The sequence below is a fragment of the Gymnodraco acuticeps genome, unplaced genomic scaffold, assembly GCF_902827175.1.
Source record: "Gymnodraco acuticeps unplaced genomic scaffold, fGymAcu1.1, whole genome shotgun sequence".
NCBI classification, from domain to species: Eukaryota; Metazoa; Chordata; class Actinopteri; order Perciformes; family Bathydraconidae; genus Gymnodraco; species Gymnodraco acuticeps.
Window position 1 is genome coordinate 582,932 of NW_022989883.1, and position 12,693 is coordinate 595,624.

General features: G+C 41.8%; 1 protein-coding gene across 1 annotated transcript in view; it reads right to left on the minus strand.

Moving 5' to 3' along the window:
- tnrc18 (trinucleotide repeat containing 18) overlaps window positions 1-12,693 on the minus strand; it is a 77,460-nt gene that overhangs the window by 64,117 nt on the left and 650 nt on the right.

A 12,693-nucleotide genomic window follows, 5' to 3' on the forward strand; every position in this document is an offset into this window, starting at 1 on the left:
TTTGTCTAATAATACAATCTATTATTCATCAGAGCGGAGACTTATTCACACACTGAAGTGATTTCACTACTTTGTCCGGTCTCATCTGTTTTTGGCATCGTCGCTGTAAAAGGAGAACCATGCATCTCATTATTTGGTGACTTTAAACTGAAAGGATTAGACGTCTTTTGTGGAAACCTGTTGCTACTGGTGACAAAAGTCAGTGAGGTTTAATGTTACAGCAAACACTGGTGCAGCAGGAGAGGTTTGGTGAGTTCATAGAGATGTGATACAGAGCAAACAGTGATGCTGTTGGTGATGGTATAGATAAAGTGGAAAAGCATGGACCTCAGCCAAGGCTCTCTCTCGCATTATAATACATTCATTATAATTCATACTAATTCAAAACTGTAGCATTTGTAATAAACACATTTTAACCTATTTGATATGGCTATTAACTTGACTTCTACTGAATATTGTTTCTTAACATTAAAATAAATACTGTCTCAAAGATAAAAATGTTAATCTCATCAAAAGTCATTTTAGTGATGGTTTCTCATAAAAAGCGACAACTAGTATATATTTAATTCTGCTGGGTTAAAAACACATTATTATTTTATGCTCGTCATAAGTCATACATAACGTGGCTCTAGGTTTCATCATGACCAAACCCGTCATGACTTTTATTTATAATTGGGTAATGGGAGTTATTGAACCCATTTTCCCCACCACCATCCCCTCCATGTGTGTGTGACAGGATACGTGCCAACAGTGTTGTTCTAACTCATTATAATCACTTAAAATCTCATTTCTAATTGTTACCAGGTGTGTGTGAGGCAGAAAAAGCAACATATCCCCCATCGATGAACACTAAGAACACGTTCACACGTCTCAAGTAGGGCTGCAAGATTTGGGAAACTTCCTCTGGAGGGAACTTTGAGATTTTAGCCTTTCTAGAACATTAGCATGTACTAAAAACCTATATAACTACGGGACAGGGAAACCCCAAGAAAAGCACGATATGGCCTCTTTAACAAGTATGGAGGATAAGATTTGTAAGCCAGTATATCTCAGCAGACCCAAAATACTTCATTAAATTCAATTGTAACAAATATTCAGCTTCCTGCTATTTGAATATTCCATTGGCCTTGTTGCAATTTCGATATAACATTTTTGATAAACTGTGCAGCCCTACTGTCAAGGATGCTAAAGCCTTGGTAGCATGTCGGCAGCTTTTAAATCCTTTAGGCGCCACACACACACACACATACAACACACACATACACACACACACTTTGGTTGATGCCCCACTAGAGTATGGATCAATCTCAGATTCACAGCCGCCTACAGGCCCTTTACCCATGTGTGCAAAGAGTAAACACACACACACACACACACACACACACACACACACACACACACACACACACACACACACACACACACACACACACACACACACACACACACACACACACACACCACACACACACACACACACACACACACACACACACACACACACACACACACACACACACACACACACACACACACACACACACACACACACACACACACACACACACACACACACACACACACACACACACACACACACACACACACACACACACACACACACACACACACACACACACACACACACACACACACACACACACACACACACACAGTTACGCTTCATGCCAGTGCTCGGGGAAAAAATACAATCCCAAATTCCCTTCATGGGACGTGTGAGGGAGGAAGAGGAGGGCGGGGAGCACAAAGGAAAACATTTGCTCTCATCGTTCCAGAAACAACATCTAAATGGTAGCTGAGAGGGAAATGTTTCTTTAAATGTTTTTGGAGTTACTCTTTCATTACGTCCCCTCTTTTCTCTCAGCCCTTTCCTTCCTTCCTTCCTCACAACTCTGTGCCCGCTTTCTCACCCAACACACACACACACTTTGGCTCCCACTTCACAAGACAGTTAGTTTGCCATATTGGGATAAACAAGTTGCCACGAAACACGATCTATGACTCCCAAACACGTCTCCATTTTCAGATTCCTGTAAGAAACATATCTCCAGATCAAAGCGGAGATACGGAAGGAAAAATCTCACACACACGGGGAAAATCACAAGAGATCAATCCAAGATGCACTGAAACATCCAAAAACAACAATACTGGATCATGTACTGTAAGCCTTAAAAATACAAGAGAGAAATCATGGGTATAAATGTCAGTCACAAACACACACACAGCAGAATCGCGTACACACACACACACTCTGTGAACCCATCGGTTATCCATCAGTGGTCCTCAGAGCAGGGTTAGCTGGAGGCGGAATCTCTCTGGTTTTTATTTCCTGCAAGAAAAACATTCAACCAATAAAACTGTGCCCCGCTGTCCGCCTCCACACACACACACACACACACACACACACACACACACACACACACACACACACACACACACACACACACACACACACACACACACACACACACACACACACACACACACACACACACACACACACACACACACACACACACACACACACACACACACACACACACACACACACACACACACACACACACACACACACACACACACACACACACACACACACACACACACACACACACACACACACACACACACACACACACACACACACACACACACACACACACACACACACACAGTGGGTTTCGCAATCATGTCTGGAAACTCGTATCTGTCTTTATGACGGAGGGGTGTGTGGGTTCAGTGGTTTAAGAAGTGTGTGTGTTGTTGATTCCATAAACAAGTCTGTTTGTCTGTTTGTCCTGCCTAACGAGTTATTTAGAGGAAACGGTGGTTTGTGAGCTCAGTTTCTCAACTTCTGGTTACGACATGTCTACATTTGGTAAGGAAAACAATATTGCAACAAGTTAACGTTAGAAAACAACCCGTCTTGCCGCCCGTGCCACATATAGCTGCATGCCATTGATGTAATCACACAAGTGGTGCAGAAACCTATTTCTTTAGTAGTTTCTGGGTATACAAATATTTTGCTAATGTAACCAAATGATCCAAAACGTTTCAGTTAACGTGTTTCAATCCTCTGACCCTTTTCTAAGTGGGCTTTCCACATCATTCAAAATCTAGCACTTAAATTGCTTATCTTGTTATTATCATTATTATTTAGTTACAGAAGTTAGCAGTTAACATTTGGAGTTTTGAATCTGGACTATGCCAAGGAAGGTTATGTCACAATTAGCTGGAACACAGGTACATGTGTTGCTTGTTACTAACAGGGGCAACTGGTTTAAAGTTCAGGAACAAGTTAGACATGTTGGGAAGATGTAAAGGCAGAAGTTGAATGGAAACAAGTCGTGTCACAGTCTGTTATATGGTGTAAATAAGTATAGAGCATGGAGTCTATAATGGTCAGTAATTACCAGCCTTGGGAGCATCCTCCTGGACTTTATTATAACCCTTTTACAGCAGACAATGTCACCTATAACGTGATGTATTTTTATAGGCCAACCTGAAAGTTAGCATTGCAGCGATTACTCGACTTTAGAAAGATATGGGATTTTGCCATTGGCTTTTTGGACTATTGCAGAAAATAATATCTGTGGCAAACACAAGTTTATGATACATACAGTTTTCTTCAGCAGGATCATCTCCACATATTAACACCACATTATGATATTTAATACGTAAATGCAATCTCAAGAAGTACACATGTAATGTAGTATCTTATGCTTGTGTTAAACCCCAGACCTTATTTCAGGCTTCTAACCAAACACACATTTAACTAACCATTGAGTTTGACACAAGAGAACCAGTCTGTGCTAAAATGCTAACTCTTGCCACTTTTATTGAATTTAAGAAATTGTTTGTACATTGATCTTGTGTTTTATATGACAATGTGATTTTTTACATTATTTAGGTGGAGATTTGAAATGATCCCAATTTGTTCAGGCTATATGCAGGAATCCTGAAGTCAGATGTAATTCCTTTGAAGACCTTTTTTAAGACCCTTTCCATACATTTTAAGACCTCATCGTCACTTCGAGTTCTAACCGGTTACCTTGGCGACACACTTTACCTCACATTGACTATACACAGTATTGATTGTCCTTCCTCCGTATCTTCCAACCATTTGGACGCAGACTTGCATTTCCCCATAACGATGTTGTTTAGCAACCGGCGTAAACGGAGCTTCGCGCTATCAAGCAGTGAGCGTGCGACGTCCTGTTCAGATGACGTCAAACCCAACGGGATCAAATCAAATCAAGTTTTATTTATATAGCACATTTATAAGCGATTTTTGGTCGAGCCAAAGTGCTGTACATATAATAAAAATAGCCTACAGTAGAGACACTTTACAGCAAATACAACAGCACAGATTGTTCAGAATATCAGTATGAGAAAAACGACACCCTCTGTCCTTAGACCCTCTGTCCTTAGACCCTCTATCCTTAGACCCTCTGTCCTTAGACCCTCACATCGTACAAGGAAACACTTCTGGAGAAAACCCACAGTTTAAGAAAAAAAAAAAAAAGGGGATGCCATCAATAAACGACACAGAATCACACTACACACCTACGCCATGATTACATTCAGGCAGACTGTAGAATACAACCTCTTTGGACAATTTATAGACTTATTGAAAACAAGCTACAAAATGTGATGCCTTGGAAAATGCCGTTTAATACTTTTTAATAGCCTTAATTTTCGCTAAATTGATCAACTTTAATACTTTTTAAGACCCCGCGGACCCCCTGCTGTTGCCCCTCCTTCACTGTTTATCATTTATTATCTGTGGTGTGTGTATTTTTGAATTAAGCGGAACCATTAACTAAAACAATGTAAACTCATTTCCGAGCACAGACCTCCTTTCCACTTAAATAACCAAGCGAGTGAAAAACAGGAACCTAAAACTAAAGCAGCTAAATGGAGATCTCTCACTTAAATTCAACGAAACAGTCTGCTACAAAAAGTGCAATGTATTCAACTCAACGATAGAAAATACAAAGTTAACATACTTTCTCTTTTTGCACCATTCTCATGTTTAACGAATGCGATCATTTGAATAGAAACACACCTCTCGTGTGTTTGAGTCTCGCTGTGCCGTGCTGTTGCTCAGAAATCTCCTGTGAAGACGGCAGGTGTTATTTTGACACACTCTTCTATACCAGCAAATGGAAAACACGCTCGCAACAGGCGCAGAACATACACACACACATACACACACAAGCATGCATTGTCACACTCAGACAGAATGGCATGCACAGTTGCAGTGAGACACACACATGCCCATACATTCAGGAGCAAATGGTGGCTCCATGTGCACTTGGAGCTCAAGGTTGGTCGTCTTCGGGTTTAATGTTCATCATAAACCTAAGAGGCGTTAAGAGACAAAACAACTGTGCTGCTGACTGACAAGAATTTATTTTAAAATATGTGATGCATGTTAACAGGACATTTCTCAGGGATACGAGTGGGGTAAACCAATGTGTGCCCCTCAACTAACGTCTCCTTTGTTGGATCAGTTCTCTGGGCTGGACGAACCACAGATCTTAAGTAATGTTCAAAATCATTCAAAGCTTTTAGAACGATGACATTTCCCATATATTTATGAAAAAACTAAAAACCCCAACATGTGCCTGAAGATTAAATATTGGCTAGTATGAGAACATTTTAGCATTTTTACATGGAGCGCAATCAAGTTTTCTAAATCTTGAACTCATAACAAGTTGAATATCAAAGTTATGCAAGTAGTGAAAAAACAAGGTTCCTTTTTTTTTTTAACGGTGCCCTTTACCAGATTTTAAAACTTAAGATTTTTCCTTATTATACTAAATATATTCTTTGGGAAGTAATGACTTAATCTATGTCAACATTTATCCCAACGTGTTCCCAGAGACCCAAAGGAGCACAGTCAACTCTTTGTGGTCTACGGTTTCATAACAAGTTGAGTATCTAAAACAATGCATACAATAAACAGACCCGTCTTCCTTATTTTTTCCAAAAACCCCGACTTTGACTTGTGATAAAAGTGTAATTCTTCATGTTATCTAAAAAAAAATAAGTGTTACTGTTAGATACAGGGCTGTACCCGAATATCCGAATATTCGTTGGAGTACTATTCGGGTTTCAATTTCGTTATTCGTTTTTTCGCGCTGCACTGCGGCTGCCAAATTGAATTTATTGAAAAATCCAATTTCTACCTAAGAGCTTGTGCCTCTCGGGGGATGCTAACACTTAACCATAAACGTTATCGTTTACTTTCTCCGTCTTTATATGTAGATATGACTTTTTCTCCGTTAATCTCCATCACGTTGTTTCCATAGCAACAACTTCCTGTCAACAGTGCTAACTCTCCTTCAAAATAAAAGCATGTTCATACAAAATAGCCAAGCCAAATTACACTCAAGACATATACAACTGCAACGAAAGTAACAAACACAATTCAATATCCTTTTCAATTGGAAAGAACACAAATTGGGTTACATTAACAAATAAAACAACAATACTGTAGAATAACGAAATGAATGCCGTGAATAAAACTGAAATACACGTATTGAAGCGGTTCGCTGCTGATTACCACCCCCCCCCACGCGGGCCGAATATTCGCTGCCAATTACTCCCGAATATCCGGAGCCCGAAAAATGGTATTCGGGACAGCCCAAGTTAGATAGTTGCGCAGAGTACGCAAATACGAGATTTAAAGAATTTAACCCATTCAGAATCAACATATTAAAAATATATATTCTTTGGGCCGAAATCCATGAATCAAGACTCTTCCTGGGATGTCAGCGCACATTGAAAACATCAGTAACCTCAGAGCTGCATTTACTCAAATGTAGACGCTACCACTGTATTGGAATATCCTTGGAGTTCTTTCAACAACAAAAATGGCAGGTGTGAAAACGGTCAGGTTGATCAACTGACTAACGCACACATCACATAAAACTGTCAAATTAGAGTTCCCCCTCACATTTCAAACCTGTTCCGAGTGTCTCCAACATGTCGCTGCACATTTTAAAATCCTAACTATGTGTTATGCCCGGGAGGAATATTATAAAGCTTATGTAATGGGACAGATACTGACACAGAACGCAGTGTGTGTGTGTGTGTGTGTGTGTGTGTGTGTGTGTGTGTGTCCTTTGTGTGTCGGAGGCTGTTGTTTGACTTAAAGGGAGGGTTTCTGGCAGAGTGAACGACTTAGCTAATGCTTCGAGTATTTCGACATGCCACGACACGCTTGTTTTCCTCACACACACACACACACTGGCCTATCACTCCTGCATTTGACAGCTGTGTGTGCGTCATATGCATGTGTGTGTGTGTGTCGTTTGTCTACCTCCGACAGGTTTATTGTAGCGGGGCAGCGGTGCCTTGTGCTCTCTCTTAAGGGGCCTGTTTTCTCTCCTGAAGGATTCAATTAATCTGAGAGGGGACGTGTCCGAGCCACATCTTCTCAAACACACACACTAAGGGGTCTGTGTGTTGAATACGTATAAACACACACTCCCCACATTCATTTTAACACACGCAGGCATACTAGCAAAGTGGCGTGGAAGACAAATTGTTAAAGGCCAAGACAACGCTGCCCTGCCCCGAGAGCTTCATGAATTATGCTTACACTCGCGCAGAAGTGTGTGTGTGTGTGTGTGTGTGTGTGTGTGTGTGTGTGTGTGTGTGTGTGTAAGACTGAAATTTGAAGGGCTACCACATTTATCTAGCCGTGTAGGAGTGTGTTGTTGTGGTCAGGATAAATCTCTTCCCTCTGCAGAGTGTCTCAGGGGGAAACCCTGGCTCTAACTGCACTAAGCACAATCACATGCTCCCATTCTCATACACAAGAACTCAATCCTCTCATCTACACACACTCACAGACACACACACACTCACAGACACACACACACTCAGCTCTTATCCCTGGGAAAGAAAACTGCTTTCTATCCACCTTAGGGATTGTGCCCACTTAGTTCTCCTTCTCCATTTGTCTTGAGCTGTCTTCATCTTCATTTATTGACTTCCCTTCTCGGCACAACACCTACATTTGCCTCCGCGTCTCACTCCTATCTTCTGCTGCTCCCAAATGAACACTAAAAAGATGTGTGTGTGTGTGAGAGAGACAAAAGAGCTGAACAGTTGCTGGTTCAAACGTGTTATTCCTTAAGTCTTCCCAGATGAGGGACGCCGCCCTCATCAACCTTTCTTTCCCCATTCAACCTGCATCTGTTCCTGTGTGGCGCGGTGCGTACAGTTGAGGTAATTATCTCTACAACAATGGCCGGTTGATTTAACACAACAGAGAGTCAAACTACACCCAGTTTATTCATGCTTCTACAGTTTCTACCATTCACAACACCTGGGGAAAAAGCTTCTTGTGCACAAGGACGGCTATGTTTCCCAAAGCAGTTGTTGTTAAATCAGCTGATCCAATACTGGCCAAAATCACTGGATATTTGGCGGGGAAAAAAGTATAATCCATTACAATTCATTAGTCTAAACCGTCTGCATTTACTTTTACTACTCGACCCATTTTATTTCTATTTCTTTTTGCACTTTTAAGTCTTAAAAAAAAGGCCCTATTATATTTTTGTGCATGTAAATGGCCTGCAAAGGCTACAATCCCAAAGTGCCCTACAGAGGTAGTTTCTCTCCCCCACACTCTTCTCTACACACGCTTCTATTGGCTAGCACTCCCACACATTGTACGTGATAGGCTAAGGGGCGGGACATCTCTAAGTGGTTGACCAATCACAACGGAGCCAGCCAGCTAACCAATCAGAGCAGACGTGGCTCTTGTTGTTGCTTAAATGGAGAGAAATCAGATATTCTCGTCACATGTTACACTGTGTGCATAATCTTGATCCATAGCACACTACACGCCCTTCACAGTGCAATAAGAAGCAACCTTTAACATACTGGCTGCAATCATTGTTTTCATTATTGATTAACCTGCATCTTATCTTCCGTCTAGATTAATGATTCAGTGTTATCAAAAAATCTGAATTTCTCAAGAACAGTAAAAAACGTAAAGATATTGCTACAAACAAAGAAAAGCAGGACAAGAGGCTGAAACTGCCATGTTTGCTCTAAAGATGATTACATTAGTGAAGTGATTAGTCTTCTATAGATCACCAATTGTGAAAGGTCTATGTAACAGTACTAGTAGAGTCTCTCGGGCCCCGTCACATTTCAGCGGGTCCCACCTCTGCTGCTCTCGGGTGCCAGAGGGAGGACAGATGGCCTCAATCTGCTGGTGGAGGAAGCTGGGCAAACCTCCTCCGGACAGAGGACCATTTACAGCACGTCTACGTCTATAAACAGTGACTCAGACCTCATCTTGTTTACATAAACACCGGTGTGAATGAACAGGGATAGGTGCTGCAGTGCTGCTCATGGAAAAGGATGTATTTATAGAGTGAACACAAATGTTAACAAACCCTGCAGTCTCACCAGGCATTGAATACCAACACACACACACACACACACACCCTTTAAGATGTGGAAATAGAGAAGACACTGTTAAGTCAGGTGGAAATCCCATTAGAAGTAACAGAAAAATAATGGAGACTCCTGGGAAATAAGGGGGGGTGTTGGCACAGCTAGAAGCAGCCAACCCTGCAATCAGGAGGTCAGCCAAAAACAACAATGACTTGAATTCCCTGAAACACATGTAAACCATGGGCGTTAGCAATATACTAGTAAAGAAGGCTAGCTATTTGTTAGCAGCATCCCTTTTGTGTGACATTTTAGACTCAGCAGGCTAAGGAGGAATTCTTTTCAGCTTTCTTTTGACACCTAGCGCAGTAACTATGCTACGCTGCTGCAAAGCGCGAATAACAATAGCTTTACTATTCTCTATTCAAAGTTTTCTGGTATTAAAATATGTCATATGTCCAAGTTGCACCACTTGGCTCCCAAGAAATACACCCACCAGGTGTGAAAAGTTCTTGAGATGTTCTCTTTGGCAATTAAAACAAGTGTTAAAATCTTTGTGCACGCTATTTTCAGAACCTTTTGTGTGGAAGGGAAGAAATTGGCTATTTCCCTAAGTAGTGAGGACACGTCCCCAGTATAAATGACACCTATATGATGTAAACCAAAAAGAGTTGCAGCTTCTCTGTTTGCACGCTGGATCCCTGAGACCCGCTGTTTATTGCAAATAAAACGGGAACATAGCGAACATTTGCAATTAGCGGGTAATTATCATATTGCAGGGCCGTACGGGGTTATTATAAGCATGGGACTGAGATCTCAATTGGTTAATGTAATGTGTGGGGATTGGATTTTGAGGAGAGCCATAAAGCTAAATGACCTGCATCGTACGGTGGGAGCCCTTCAGTGGGTGGAGGCTGTGGGAGATTACAGTCCGAGAGTGAGAAGGTCAGTGTGTGGGCAGAATCAAATGCATCCCGTTTGAAAAGAGGAGTGTTATAGCGACCAATCTGGGCTGGAAAGGCGGTTTGGGTCAATTCCACTTCAATAACTCCCCCCCCTTTGGCTTCACATCAAGTTGTTACACATGAGCAAAACCGAACACCGCAAGTCATTTTCAGCTCGTTTCAGAGCCACAGGAGGGGGAGTGAAGCACTGAGACACACACTGCTACCAAGACGTTCAGCAGGAATCGTTTGCTTACAGAAAATCCACAAACCTATCCACCGAAATCTGTTCACCTCCTAGCTGCTGAAAACTGGCACATCTTTGCCGTTACGCATCCATCAATCATGCCACCGCTCCCCGCTGCGAGTTGATTTAATCTCTGACAGCCTTTTTCATGTGCGAGGTGAGTGTGTGTGGGCTCTGCCGGTGTGTCAAATTAACGCTTCATCAGAGCCCGGCCCCGGGAGCACAGCTTCTCCTTACCATAGGACGCTCCAAAAGTGACAAGTGCTGCATTGAACCCACGCTACAGCAGGATAAGGAGGACGGGGGGGGGGAACACAACTAAACTGGAATATCTCTGCGTTTAACAGAGGATCCGTTATAGTATCTGGATCATTAAGCAGAGGTGGAAGAACTACTCAGATCTTGTACTTAAGTAAAAGGTAGAAGTACCAGAGTGTAAGAATACTCTGTTACAAGTAAGTATACTGCAGGGTAGCTTGTGAATGTAATCCAGGTGTAACTAAATCTTATTTAAATGCAGATTGTATGTAATATCTTTAATCCAAATCTGCAAAGTAACTAAAGGTATAACATGAATAAAGTAAAGGGAACGGTTTACTGAAGTACAAAGAATTGAAGTAAAGCCCCTCTAAATGTTACTTACAGTACGTGAGTAAACCTACTTAGTAACTTTACACCACTGAATGTAAAAACTCAATGAGCATTTGGTCAGACTTTCCAGCAGAACTAGTTTCTCTCACACACACACAACATATGGTTTGAACCTAGATTACAGTGCTCTGACTTTCCCTTTGACTGACCACAAAACCATATGCAAACATTCAAGATTTGCATCCGCATATTATTTTTTTGGCACGGTGTTATTTCAGGCTTCCATTACTGATAGCAAGAGCAGACATCGCTGTGCGTGGCAGTGAAGGGGAAAAAGGAAGCTCAGCGGGCAATAACATTTACAGATGATCCATTGACTGAAGAGCACACACACGCGCACACACACACACACACACACACCCTACATAATGTAAACAGACACATGGAGGGGTTGCTTTAAGGAGCTGAATCATGCGACACATCGTCTTTAAAACCATCTCTATATAGTGTTCACAATGTTCCTTTTCCATTTAATATGGTATTCCTTGCACAGTTAAGGTAAATAATATCCTGATTTTAAATGTTGAAAGCTGTAATTAGCCCTTCATAGTGTATATTTGACAGTCTAAAGTCTCTGTTTATTGTCTACTCTTCTTCACTCCTACCTTATAAGCAATGCCTTGTTTTAACATACTGCTGTGATGAAAACATTTCCCAAGCTGGGCTCAACAAAGTCAAATCTTATCTTATCTTAATGGCCAAACACATCAAAACCAATCGAGTTTCTGCAGCCAACGCACTCAAGCACACACTTGATCTCTCTCACTCAGATTCCCCCGGCGTACTTAAAGAAACAGCAGGGACAAACGCAGGTAAAAAGCAGAAGCCAAATGTTCCATGAGAGTGGCTTTTACTCCAAAAACAGGAGGGTGGACCACAGCCATTTTGACCTCTCACAAACACTCCAGGAAATGTTCCCACTAACAGGGTAAGAGGGGGTCGCAACTTTACCACCCCCACACACACACTGCATCTGCTCCCACAGCAATGACGGTGTAATGGTCCACATGCAATCCAAGGCCATTGCACCCTGACCCGCATACTGCTGCAACAACACCCACACCACAAATAAACTCAGCGGTGGGTTGCCAGGTAAACATTCCCCTAATGCAAAAAAGGTTGAGGATCCAAATCCAATACTTTAGCACCAAAAACTTGCCACAGCTTTATAAACAGCCACACCTCCTTATGAAATCTACATCTGGTTACATTTCCAGAGGAGCAATGGCCACACAATCCCTCCTTTAAGCCCCATTTTCAAGCCTCAAGGATCCTTCTTAGGACATTCTGCCACCAAATCCCCTCATTTTAATGTGTAGTCAATTATTTATGTTTAATACAACTGATATTTTAATGGACGCAAGCCAGTGGAAGAACCACTCTGCACTTCTATTATGACAGCCACTC